The sequence below is a fragment of the Helobdella robusta genome, assembly GCF_000326865.2.
Source record: "Helobdella robusta unplaced genomic scaffold HELROscaffold_1, whole genome shotgun sequence".
NCBI classification, from domain to species: Eukaryota; Metazoa; Annelida; class Clitellata; order Rhynchobdellida; family Glossiphoniidae; genus Helobdella; species Helobdella robusta.
This window is the reverse complement of record NW_008703570.1, coordinates 12,366,443-12,380,994: the sequence shown is the minus strand read 5'-3', so window position 1 is coordinate 12,380,994 and position 14,552 is coordinate 12,366,443.

The window sequence follows — 14,552 nt, the reverse complement described above, 5'->3', positions numbered from 1 at the left end:
TCCTTTCTTCAATAAAATTTCGGAGGCGATTTTTCTACTATTTTCTATTAAAAATGGCGAAATATTTTTGTTCAATATACAATATTTCAATAATTAAAATTATAATTATGTTAATGAGCAGCGTGATGGCTCAATGGTTAAAGGCGCCTGGTCTTGCCGTTGCAGTGAATGGGTTCGAATTCAAAAAGATCCGCGCCTATCACATGCAATGTGTGTGGTGCGTGCGATAGAGAGAAAACCCTTTAACCTTTAACCTTTTTTAACTATTGAACTTTATTGAATGCCTATTAAATAAATTGTCTCTGTATTTTCATGCCGTCAAGTTTAACAATGTCAAGTTAGAGTGCATGTAGTGAGAGATTGGATGAATTAATGAATGAACGACTGAGTGACTGAATGTATGAATGAATGAATGAATAAACAAAAAAATGAATGAATGGATGGATGAACAAATAGGGGAATGAAGGAATGAATAGAGAAATGAATGTTTAAGTGGAAACAAATAAATTAATAAAAAGTGTGAATGAATGAATGAATGAGTGAGTGAGTGAGTGAGTGAATGAGTGAATGAATGAGCAAACAAACGAACAAACGATTGAATGAATTAAGAAATAAGGGAATGATTGAATGAGTTCAGAAGTTTGAGTTATAGAGGTGATAATGACGTGATGATGTTTTATTCTGTAGTCCATAATTATAACCTAGAATTTTCTAGACTATTAATAAAAAATGATGATAACGATGATTGTAATGGTGGTGATGATGATGATGATAATGATGGTTATGGCGATGATGATGGTTGTGATAATGATGATGATGGTGGTTGTGATAATGACGATGATGATTTTGAAGATGAGAATTATGATAATGATAGTGATGATTTTGATGAGGATAATATTGATAATGATGATAATTACAATCATTTTCATTGTCGCTATCGTCATCATCATCAACATCGTCAACAACAGCAACATCATCAACAACGACAACATCATCATCAACAACATGATCATCAACAACAACAACATGTTTATAATACATTAAATACGTAAATTGAAATACTAAATCGCCAGCGAAATCGTCATCCTTTACAAGGAAAGAAAGGAAGAAAGAAAGAAAGAAAGAAAGAAAAAAAAGAATAAAAAAAAGACAGAAAGACAGAAAATAATAATTATAGTTGTTATTATTGATGTTGTTATTATTGATGTTGTTATTATTGATGTTATTATTGTTATGATTAAACGTGATGATGAAGACGATAAAATTTCCGCTGGTTGGCAGCAGTCGAGAGCATCCTATCACTAAACATCATCTCTACTCATCATTCTCTTCACTGCAGTTCATTTTTGATATCTCCTCTTCTGCGAACATTTCGTTCGTTCGTACGTTCGTTTACTTGTTTTTCTGTTTGTATTCATGTGTTCGTTTGTTCGTGCGTTCACTTGTTTGTTTGCTAAGTTGTTAGTTCTTTCGTTTAATCACTTGTTTGGAGTTTGGTTTCTTAAATTTTTTGCTCGTACGTTCACTCGTCCGTTCGTACGTTGGTTCATTTGTTCGTTCGTTTACAAATTTGTTTGTTCGTCTGTGTGTTTGTTTGTTCACTCGTTTATACTTTCACAGGTTTCTTCTTCTGTGGGTTCATTTGTCTGTTTGTTTCTTTTTTTCTTAGTTCTACGTGTTTGCTTGTCCTCAACTTTCCTTGGTTTGCTTGTTTGTTCCCTTGTTTATTTTTTTAAATTTCACTAATTGATTGATTTGTTCATCTGATTATTTATTTTTCTCGCACCAATTTTTTTCATCTTCAGCATTGCGTTGTCGTTTGAAACTTTTCTTACGATTCTAGGCACACTACACACACACACACACACACACACACACACACACACACACACACACACACACACACACACACACACACACACACACATGTTATGTACCCATATACTTGTATATAGATATATAACACATAATATAATATGGTATATATATACATGGTATAACATAGAAATGGTAGTTAGCGTCAGTAAGCACTGCCTAACATTTCACAGCATGATGTATGATGTATAAAAGTTATGTCAGTGCTCCCAACTTTTTTCTCTGCCTCACTCGATGTTATTTTTTTGTTTCAAAAGTTGGCTGAAATTTTTTTTTGGTTTAGAATTAGAATTTAATTTTTTGTTTTTTTTTTAATTTTATTTATTTATGAAATTTATTTTCTTTAGTTTTATTTAAGTTAAATTTTGGTTTTTAAATTTTAATGAATTTTTAATGAATTAAATATTATTGTTTGATATCCTGCTATTATCTATATATCGTAACGAATATATTAATACTATGCAGCTACATAACAGATAAACCGGATATGACCACAATGTTAAGTTCTTTTAATCTTTAATTTTTTAACTTTTACAATCGAGGACAAAATAATTAATTGATTAATACAATAAAAATAAAGGAATAATATAAAAAGTTAATTATTAACTTTTTCTTTTACAATAACTTTTAAAAGTCAAAAAACACACACAGTCAGTACAAAACACGTGAATATCAGCGCATCCCACGCACTGCATTTGACAAGCTGGAATATCCTTGCGTTTGAACGCAGTCACTTCGAGAACAGACAGGGCCAGACGCTTTAACCGCTCGCTAGCAAGATTAAATACCTAAAAATGAAAAAACTTCCATCATTTGACATTCTTGAATGATTTTTGCGCCACTGTGTTTGTCCGGAATGTTAAGTAACATTTCTGTGTTACCACAGAAACGCCTCTGTCGTTACTTCTACCACTGCCGCAACTGTTACTAATATTGCACTTACTTATACTGTTACTACATATAGGTGCAACTAATAGTTACTAAGTTACTGTGTTTGAAAATGTGCAAGTAAGTATCATTTTACCAATTTTATATTGCATGTTACTTACATTAGGATTCAACAGAAAGATCATATGTTTTACGAAAAACATTTTTGATTTCAAGATAGGCTAAACGCGTTTAACAAATTATTTTAAGTTTAGAATATAAATGATATTAATAAATACCAATATTAGCAACTTTAATAATATCTTATTAATACTATTTTATTGATAGAATGTTTACGATATGAACTATACAACAATAAATATGAAGAATAAATAACACATATTAATGTTTAGGCTATCATATAATCTTTCAACTTTGTAACAAAATCATAATCTTTATCTTCATGTTAACAACCTCTGACTTACTTGTATATTCATCCCTCACTCACTCACTCACTCACTCACTCACTCACTCACTCACTCACTCACTCACTCACTCACTCACTCACTCACTCACTCACTCACTCACTCACTCACTCACTCACTCACTCACTCACTCACTCACTCACTCACTCACTCACTCACTCACTCACTCACTCACTCACTCACTCACTCACTCACTCACTCACTCACTCACTCACTCACCGACCATTTAGCAGACTTTATCTCTTTTTTTATCACTTAAATTTGATCTATGCAGATAAGAATAAACAGCCAATCATATCTGTCGTACGTCCATTCAGCTGATTGCCCAGATGACGTCATTTTATCATATTTTTATTTATTTTTGTTTGAAATTTGTTAGAACATATGTTCTTCTCGCTCTCACTTTTCCTCAAAAAAAACATAGTAATAATACTATTATCGAATAATAGTATTAATACTGTTATAAAATAATGATGAAGATTTTTGCACTGAAAATGCTTTTATTATAAACTTATAAGTTTATTTTCAACTAGAAAATTTTCAACTAAAAACTAGAAAATCACAATTTTCAAAATATTTCTTCGATCTAAACTTCTAGCAGTATAACAAAACAGCGTATAATTTTTTCTAATGCATCCCAGTCAGACGCTCAGCTGCTTATTACACGTCATTCAACACCTGCAATTAAACCTATAAATGTAAGCCACAAAAGCTGTAGTACACCACACCACACGACGCACATACACATCACGTACGCACAAGCAAGCACCGCATTGTACGCGTTAGATGGTCTTTTCAGTTTCGGACAGACGGTATTCGAACCATACCATCGCGTAACAATTAGATGCGCGAGATGTGGCACTTCTACCGACTGGGCTAACTCAGTGACCGTATTTAGATAATTTAGATGATTTAGGTAGTCTTCACCAGGTGTCAGAGAAGTGCAAAATTGGCCGAACGTAAGTTTTAATATTTGCAATTTTAAATATTTAAATTTTTTTGCCAGATGTCAGAGGAGTACGAAATTAACGTGGGAGCTAGGGTAACGTAGTATTCTCGATATGTTGATTCATTCATCCTTTACAGATTATTCGAGAATTCGCTACGTTAACCTTCTTTCCTGCGTTTCTTCCTTCAATCAATCATTCATTCATTCATCTATCCATGCCTCTCTCCATCTATACATTCATCCATCCATCCGTCCGTCTGTCCATTCGTTTGTTCATTTTCTCATTCGTTCTCTCATTCATTCATTCATTTTATCATTCTTTTTTATCCATTCATTCGTTCGTTCGTTCATTCATTCAATCTGCAATAATTTAATTCATTAATTAATTGGTAAAATGCTTAATTGATTTAATTAAATTCTGATTAATAAGAACGTCAGTCGAAATTAGAGACGTGAACATGATGAAGACAGGGCAGCTAATCATCTTCGTATCATTTGTTGCCTATCAGGTTTAATTATCATCGTCTGCGTGCGTGTTTGTGTATGAGTTTCTATGTGTATGTTTGTGTATGTGTGTGTATGTGTATTCATTATGTGTTTTCACCCTGTGGGCTTATGTGTGTGTAATAGATGAGTGTATATGTGTTTGAACTTTGATTGCTTATGTGTGTGAATAAACATGTGTGCGTGTGTAGGTACGCTGCTGTGTATGCCTTATACGTGCACACACTCGTTCTTTATGTGTCTCAATGTGTCTTTTTAAATCGTGGCCGCTCCACAATGTACAGCCCTCAATGGAAAGGTTTGCTGTGTGCTCGGGGCTGCAAATGAACGGGAAACAACACAACAAGTTAATAAATAAGCAAACCAACACATAAACAAAACATTTACACATTTATGTATTTGTATACAATTTGCATACAAACATTGTATGAAAAAGTCCTAATGCTTGCTGTCATATGTGCTGTGCAACCGACTATGGGTAGAGTTGTTTCTCAATATACGCCGATGTCTGCGCGTGTCTACAACAAATTAACGTGTTGGCATGGTATACATGTGTGTGTGTGTGTGTGTGTGTGTGTGTGTGTGTGTGTGTGAGTGTGTCTTTTATATGTGTGGTTGTCTGCATAAGTGCTTACGTGTTTGAGTGAATTGGTGTGTTAGCATCAATCTCTTGAGTCTGCATTCGACGATTCTTCCACTCTTTTTTATTCCATTTGCACGTACGGAAATCATTTTGCATGCGACGCTTGCAATCTTCGAAGTCTTCTCTGCATTGACTAATGATGGCTCCCTATCTTCGCTCTGCACGCTGAGGTTACATTTGTATGTAGACATTTGTATACTTTTTGGTATGGTTGTTTGTTTGTATGTTTTGTATTTGTGTATTTGTTTTTATGATGTGTATTTTTATATATTCTAATGCGTTTGTTGGTATGCTTAAATGCTGTGATGCCTATCCCTATTAGAATGTACTTCAGTATATTATTCTCAGTGACTCAATCAGATGTATTCTTTCTTGTTGAAATTTATATAGCGCGATTTAAATTTTAAATAGCGCTGATGATGACCGCGATGGGGGCGGTGATGAAGATGATGAGGAAGATAAATGAGTGCGCTAATGTATCTTCGCGTATCCAAACATACATCCGAATGTTTATTAAAGTGGTTTATAACTGATTGTACATTTTATATTTTTGAAAGGATGTTTTTGAATATTTTTCATATATCCTCGTCTTCCTAATTGTACTTTTGTATATATTTATGCAAATGTGGTGTTGCAAATATTTATACTTTTTTTAAATAGATTTATTTCATCATTTCATTTATTTGTAAGAATTATTTTCCTTAGTTAGCGAGAGTTTACAAAATTTTTCAGAAGATATTAGTCTTCTGAAGAGGAATTATAAAATTTAACAATCCTATTTCTTTTTTTCAAAATTTTTATTTCATTAAAACTACCCATACATTCGTCCACACACATTTTATGCATCTGTACATATAACTGCTACTTTTTAACTTCCATGTCAAATCATTTAATTTATTTTTATTATTATTCATTTTGTTTGATACGACGAAATTAAATGTGGATTGAAATTGGAGTGGCTAGTATTGGTAGTGGTCATTTATATAGCGCCAGTCTATGTTGAACCCAGAGACCGACAAGTTGGCGACGAAAATTGTGATGTTTTAAATTTTTGGCGAACGTTTCTGTTTTCTCCATCACGTTCTCCACCTCATCAGGTAGTTCATTCCAGGTTTTTTTTTCAGCTCATGCCTATTAGTGGTCAATCTTTATGGAGTTGTTTAAAAATCTTCATGTCTGTTTAGATTTGTTTGTATGAATTTTTGTATAGAAAAAAATGTTTGCATGGTGTTTGTTTTGTTTGTGTGTGTTTGCTTTGTTTTTATTGTTTGAATTTGTTTAATTTTCTAACGAATTTTCTTTTTTTATTTGGTTTTTTTTGATACAATTTGCGAAATTGTAAAAAAATATTGACTAGAACGAAAAAACATGAAGATGAAGGAGACGGTTTCTAAAGGAGTTCTGTTGTATTAAACAAAAAATTCATTGTAATTTTTATCGTAAATTTTTCATTCCCTTAAAAACTTGGCATGAAATTTTTCTTTGAAAAATTGAAATTAAAATGTAACTTATTCTTTTTATGACGTGGCAGTTTCTTCCAAATTAAATATTTAAAAAACACTCTAAAAAGATCAAAGAAGGACTACATTAAAAAACTATTTAGTATTAAGGAATGTCAATTTTATTTTATTTCTGAATTAAGAACAAATATTGAATATAAATATATTTAAACGTAAAATATGGACATAGAAAATATAGAAAAAATATGTTTACTAAAAAAAACCTCTACCAACCAAACTGGCACATGCGTAAATTTTTGTAAGAAGAAAAAAAAGAAAAATATTTTTCTTCAATTAAATCATTGTCATGTTTCAGACGTTATGAATGCGTCGTTCGTGGCAAAATTTTGATGAGATTTTTATTTCTTTGCTTTTTCTTCTTCCATCTCGTCGCGATATTTTTAATATATCTTCTTTGTTTGCATCATTTGTTGTAGTCAACATTATCATCATCATAGATATCATCATTATCATCATCAAAGATATCATCATTATCAGCATCAAAGATATCATCATTATCACCATCGAAAATATCATCATTATCAATATCAAAGATATTATCATTATCATCATCGTTATCATCCTTATCAACAACGACAACAACAGCGACAACATCAACAACAACACAACAACAACACAACAACTACAACAACATAACACAGCAACAACAACCACATAACACAGCAACAACAACACAACAAAAACATCACAGTTTACAGCTTCAAAAAGTGGCAACAAGGAGGAAAAAATTTTGATAGATCTTCAAAACTTGCACTGACATACGTAACTCCCATCCTGAGTCGAGTTTAACGCCTGCTTGTCCTCAAATGCTTCAATCGTTCTTTTCATGTTTTAAGCCTTCCATAAAGTTGCCTTTTTTCTCTCCATCATTTTTTTTGGTCATCATCATTATCATCATCATCATCATCGTCATCATATTCGTCATCATCATCGTCATCGCCAACCTTGCCATCGTAAATAAAATTCTCATCAACATCAACGTCATCATCTCAGTAAAAACTGTCATTATTTTTGTTTTTGTATCTTTTATCTTTCGGAAAAAACTATTCTATAAAATGTTTTTTTTTCAAGGTAAAAAATTTTAAACTGAAAAAAATTAATCCGGCAAATATTAATTTTGCTAATGTTAAAAAATTAAAAACAAAATCGTTATCTTTAGACGTTACCACTACTACCACTATTACTACTACTACTACTACTACTAAAACTACAACAACTACTACTACTACTAAATTACTACTACTACTACTATTACTACTACTACTATAAACTACTACTACTAATACTACTACTACTAATACAACTACTACTACTACTACTACTACTTCTACTACTACTACTACTACTACTACTACTACTACTACTACTACAACTGTAACATCATCCCATCATGTACACACAACAAATGAGAATTTTATTATCATATCAGCGTTTCATCACATGATACCGCATTAAATTACATTATATTACATACAACAAACAAGTTAATACGTAATTAAAATTACATCATCACATCAACCATTACATGAAATTTCTCGTCAAATCAAATCACATCACATCACAACACATACAACATCCATCCATTGCAACACCTGACCTTATGCTCTGAATTCGGCACGTGTTAATATTTCAGGCATTAATGCCAGGTGCCAATCATTCACGTTAACTTGCCTGGTTGGAATCGACCCTGCAAAGAAGTTTCTACAAAAATCACTTTGGTTTCTTCATCATCATCTTCGTCATCAGCGTCATCTTAGTCATCACCATTATCACCATCATCACTGCCATCATTAGCATGGTCGTCGTCATCATCATCATTGTCATCATCATCCTCATTGACTAAATTAACGAATTAATCTATAATAGATTTGTATGAATGAAATAAAATTTCAATTGACATTTAATGAAGTTTAAGAATAATACTGATACACACTGCTACTTATAGGATTTATATAGTGTACATACTGTTATAATACTCGCTGTCGTAACCGATTTACGATGCAACGGGTTCAAATCTTCGATTGAATAAAATACTCCAAACAGTTATTAGTTATTAAACTTTATTTACAGAAGAAATCAACTAATCGTTTATTTCTAGAAAATTCAAATTAACGCAACAATTAACTTTTAAATTGTTCAAAATCGATCGCTATGACAACGTCAACAAACAAATCAAATATCGCTTTAAATAATTCACCGAATCGCTATTCACGAAATCACAAAATCACGAATTTCACTAATCACGGATTTCACTAATCACGAATCTTCTTGCGACGTGCGCTTATATACTCTTCGCAAGCGTCGTTTCTAGATTCTTCCAGATGGTCCGATTCTAGCATACTCTATAACATACTCTAGAACATTCCAGAATACGCTAGAATCTAGTGCGTTCGGTATCACGGTTATAACAATACGTTTTAATGAAATTGTTCTAACTGAATCTTTGGAAAAAAATTGCAATTCAAAGGCTCAACATTAAAATCTGTTGAAGTTGGATTCATCGGGGATTTGAACTATTGACAACCGACCATGGTTTTATGGTCTTTTGAAAATTTTGTTAGCTTCTAGTGAATTTAGCTGTTTGCATTACAATGTTATTTTAAATAATTATTGTTAATTTTTTTCATGTAATTATTTCAATTAAATATTTAATTTTTTTAATTGAATTGTACTAGCATATTATTTTATTTTAATATTGTTAATTTTAGTAGTTGTACTGCTGCTACTTCTAATGATACTACATAGATTCGCAGACAACTTGCATACGCACGTACATCCAGATATACATAGGTTGAATATATTTAACAACTTCCTCAGAGGGTGATTCTTGTTTTTCGAATGCTTGATTAATGTTGCAATTAATGGCAACCACACATATTGACCACGCAATGACCACACATAGACCACACACACAGACCACACACCGACCACACACAGACCACACACCGACCACACACAGACCACACACACAGACCACACACACAGACCACACACCGACCACACACGTCACACACACAGACCACACATTCACCACACTAACGACACCAACCACACGTCTTTGTGTTTCAACAAACATTCAGCAAAACAAAAAGAAAAAAAATCAAACAGTCGAAACAAAGAAGCAGATAATAGCTGAAATTTTCCCAAAGCGGATCTTTAAAATACACAGCAGCAATTTGCATTTCTCAAAAAATTTCATTAAAAAGCACTCGAGAAGATAGTTAAAAATGAACGATTCTATAAATATCAAAAATGCATTTTTCGAAATAACTGTCATGTCATCTACCTGCATTTAAAAATAAACTACATTCTGAAAATTAACTCAAAAACAATTTTTTTTTTCTTGAAACCGAAAGTGACTTATATCAAGTAATAAATTACTACTTCGGCGGCTACTGCTGTTACTACTGCTGCTGCTACTAATACAGCTGTTACTTCTACAGTTGCATCCAGAGTAGCAATTACCTTTATTTAATGAAATTACCAGCGTCACAACTGTGACGATTGTTAAAAATTGAGATTGACAAGAAATTAATCGTCGGATTGCTGCAAAGTCTTGCATGAATAAATACTGTCACGTCACTGATGTGTATGCAGCGGATCAGTTTTTACAAACATACACACTAACACACCCACACACGTACACACGTACACACACTCACACACACAAACACAAACAAACAAACACTCACCCACAGATATCAAAATATATAAACACACATTCACACGCAATTACACTAACAGATAAACACACGCACACACTCAAACACACCACAGTGATTGCAATTCTTTTGGTTATTAATCAGACGCAGATGGTTTCTAAATTACGTCATTATTATGACGTAATAAATGAAAACGAAGATGACGATGATGAAAAGATGACGGAGAAAAGATGATGATGATAATAATGATGATGATGTTGACAATGATGAGAATGACAAAGGTGAATAAAATTGTAATAACTACAATGATTAAGATGACGATGAAGATGACGACGATAATGATGGTTTTGATGATGAGTGATAATGAGTAACAAGGATGATACCATAGTCCCAAAATGCCTATTAAAAAATACTATTTCACTCTCACATCACAATAATACGCTTTCATAAAAACTTGTTTTTGAATTAAATATTCTTAAAAAACAAAATACTGATGGATGGATGACTGACTGAATAAAATATTATAAATAACTAAAATGACAAAGGAATGATTGAATGAGCGAAGAAACGCACGGATGGATGAGTAACGTTTTTGATTGACAAATGAAATGATAGCGCGGAAAAGATCAATAAACAGCCCTCCACATACAAAATACAACCACACCATATACAAACTCTGTATCAAATCATCATAACACTCAATCAGTATACCTTTAAAAAATACAAAATTATACATAAAAATACGGGGTACAGACAGAAATGTGTAAATAAATAAATACATTCATACAGCATACATACAAACATACATGCATACATACATACATACATACATACATTCATTCATACATACATACATACATACATACATACATACATACATACATACATACATACAAACTTACATACGGTGCATGATTTATGTATGCTAACGCACATAATATGACCACGCACACGAACCTAATCTATCCGTCACCACCAAAATCAGATTTCTTTAAATTCACTTTTAGCCATTAAAGAAACATTTTTCTTATTATTCTTATTTTTTAAATTATTTTTTTTGAGAGCCTTGGAGGATTATTTTTTATCTTTGGTCAAGCACGGTGCATTTATTACCAATCACAGCCTCGTGATCAACTTCGCCGCGAGTAAATCACATTCATAAAATCATTTAAATTTTTCAACGTATTTCTTTTCTTCAAAGTGGTGGTATCATTTCTGTATCATTCTTAGTATTCCTCTTAATATCATTTCTATTAAAATTTTTATTATTATCTCTAATATAATCGTAGTTTTGTTTGCAATATCAATTCTAGTACCATCTAAGTATCACTCTTTGTATCACTCTTTGTATCATTTATAGTATCATTTATAGTATCATTTATAGTACCATTTTTAGTATCATTTATTGTATCATTTATAGTATCATTCAAACTTATCGAAATAATTGTTTTTCAAAATTTTTAATTCTGTCTTGACTGAAACAACGTTTGTTGTTTGTTGAATATGACAAATTCAACAAACAGTTTGTGTAATCAAAACGAAAAATAATTATTCATAAATTTGATTATTTTGCTTCACTGGACGGAGAAAGCGATTGAAAAAATTTTATATTATAAAATTTTATATTATAAAATTTTTTATAAAATTATTTTCAAATAGTTGTCAAAGTTGCCTTTCAAAACTATGACATTTTATAGAAAACATTTAAGACAAATGTGTTTCTACATCTTAATAAATCATTCTTATCGATTTCTTCTGAAAACATAATGTCAAACAGCAAACTGAATAAAAAAGTCGCAAAGGATGTTTTATTTTTACGAGGGAACTTGTTTTAATTTTATTAAAACGCATTTCAAAACCTCTGGGGGAAGAACGTTTGAATGATATAGAGGTTTTGAATATTTAAAATGCACCGTTTAAAATATTTAAATTTTTAAAAATGACGAATTTAAAAGTTTAAAAGCTTTTTGCATTTAAAAACCATCTAATTAACATCAATGATCAAGTAGAACTCTCAGAGATAAACAAATTTTTCAAATTTTTGGAAAATGGTTATTGACACCACACACACACACACACACACACACACACACACACACACACACACACACACACTCAAACACACACACACACAAACGAACACACACATACATACACTGAAAGCCCTTCACAAGCTCAAATTTTAGATGAGCAATATAAGAAGACTTTTCATGAACTTCTGTCTTCTGGTGTCGGTGCTTCTTCCTCCGCCCGCTTATTGGCTGCAACTAGTGATGTTAGTTTTGGTTGGTTGAGGTCGTGGCCCAACACTTCCGTAGGCACCAGACTCGATGGCGAGTCTGTTAGATTTGCCGTTGATTTCAGACTTGGCCTAAGTATACAAAATAAATATCTGTGTCGTTGTGGCGCGGAGGCGGACGAATTTGGTCATCATAGTTTGGTTTGCCGTTTAGGTGGAGGCCGTCAACTTCGTCATTCAGCTTTAAATGATTACATTTGCCGGCTTTTTTCTAAAGCTTCTATTTCTGTTTTGAAGGAACCATCTGGCATTTCAGTGCAAGATGGCAAGCGACCAGACGGTTGTACTCTTACTCCCTGGAGAGCCGGTAAATGTTTGGCTTGGGATGTTACGGTTCCTGGTACCTTGGCCGAACGCTACGTTCACCTTACCTGCAAAGAATGTGGTTTGGCTGCAATCAGGGCATCGGACGAAAAAATTAAAAAATATGAACACGCCCTGCCTTCCTTAGATTTTTTGCCAATATGTATCGAGGTCCTTGGACCCATGGACCCCAAATACTTCAAAATTTATTAAAACATTGTGTAAAATGATTGGTGTTCGGTCAGGTGACAACAGAGAGTTCTTTTTTGCAATAAACTACATCTCGTGTTTGTTGCAGCGATTTCTGCGTGTTTGTGTGTCGGAAAATATTAATTTAAACGCCGACGTGTGAGACTAACGATACATTAAAGTGTTAACCCTTTTAATCAGATGTTTGACTGTTTGGTGTCATTCATCACGATTTGGTTTTAACATACATACACACGAACACACATACACACACACAAACACACACACAATTGAACACACACACACACACATGAAAATACACCCGTCTCTGAAATGAGTAGCCGATTTCGATTGAGGTCTCCCAGCAATGATGATCTAGTACCTCCAGCATTCAAATCCTTCTCGTTTCGGAAAGAGAAGGTTTTCCGATTTGGAATGATCTACCCGTCAAACTGAAGAGTAACGTCAAAATTAGTATCTTAGTGTCATTAATATTAATCATAAAGTATCTTAAACACAACTTTTTCATCAAACTTTTTTGCTTATTGTAATTTCTTGAATTTCATCAAGAAATTACAATAAGCAAAGAAAAATTAATAAGTGTTCAGAATCTAACAAGAATTATGAAATGATGAAAATTAAAGAAAAATATAAATCACATTTGGTTTTGTTTTACATGATTTTCTTAGACAAAGGTCTTTCAAAATTTATGCTCCTATACAAAAAATGTCTAAATACTTTGATGGAACTGTATTGAACGAACAAGCCGTATGAAATAAATGAATGATTTGGATAAATGAAAGAATGATTTGAAAGAGAGAAAAAATGAATGAATCAATCAAAATGATAAAATACTAAATCTTTCAACAAAGTTTGATTCAGATAAACTGGTTATTACGGCAATTTTCACAGTGTCTAGCTAACCATATGTATCATCACCATCACCAAAATAATAAAATTAACTATATTAGAAAACTTAACTATGTTAACAAAATTGTGGTCAGCTGTGGCCGCTCTTGATCGGCCGTTGTGATCGTCCTCGATCGGTGGCAGTGGTCGCTCTTGATTTTTTTTAACGTTCCAACTGTTAACTCTATTGTTGAAAGTAACGCGGTAATGACAGTTAAGTATCGTTCGAGTTGTACGTACTTTTGAACTTACAGCTGTTAAAACAGTTAGTGACCATCCCATTTTACAAAGAGTGCATTTGATGTATCAGTATTACTTATTGTGTGCGCGTGCGTGTGTGTCTGTGT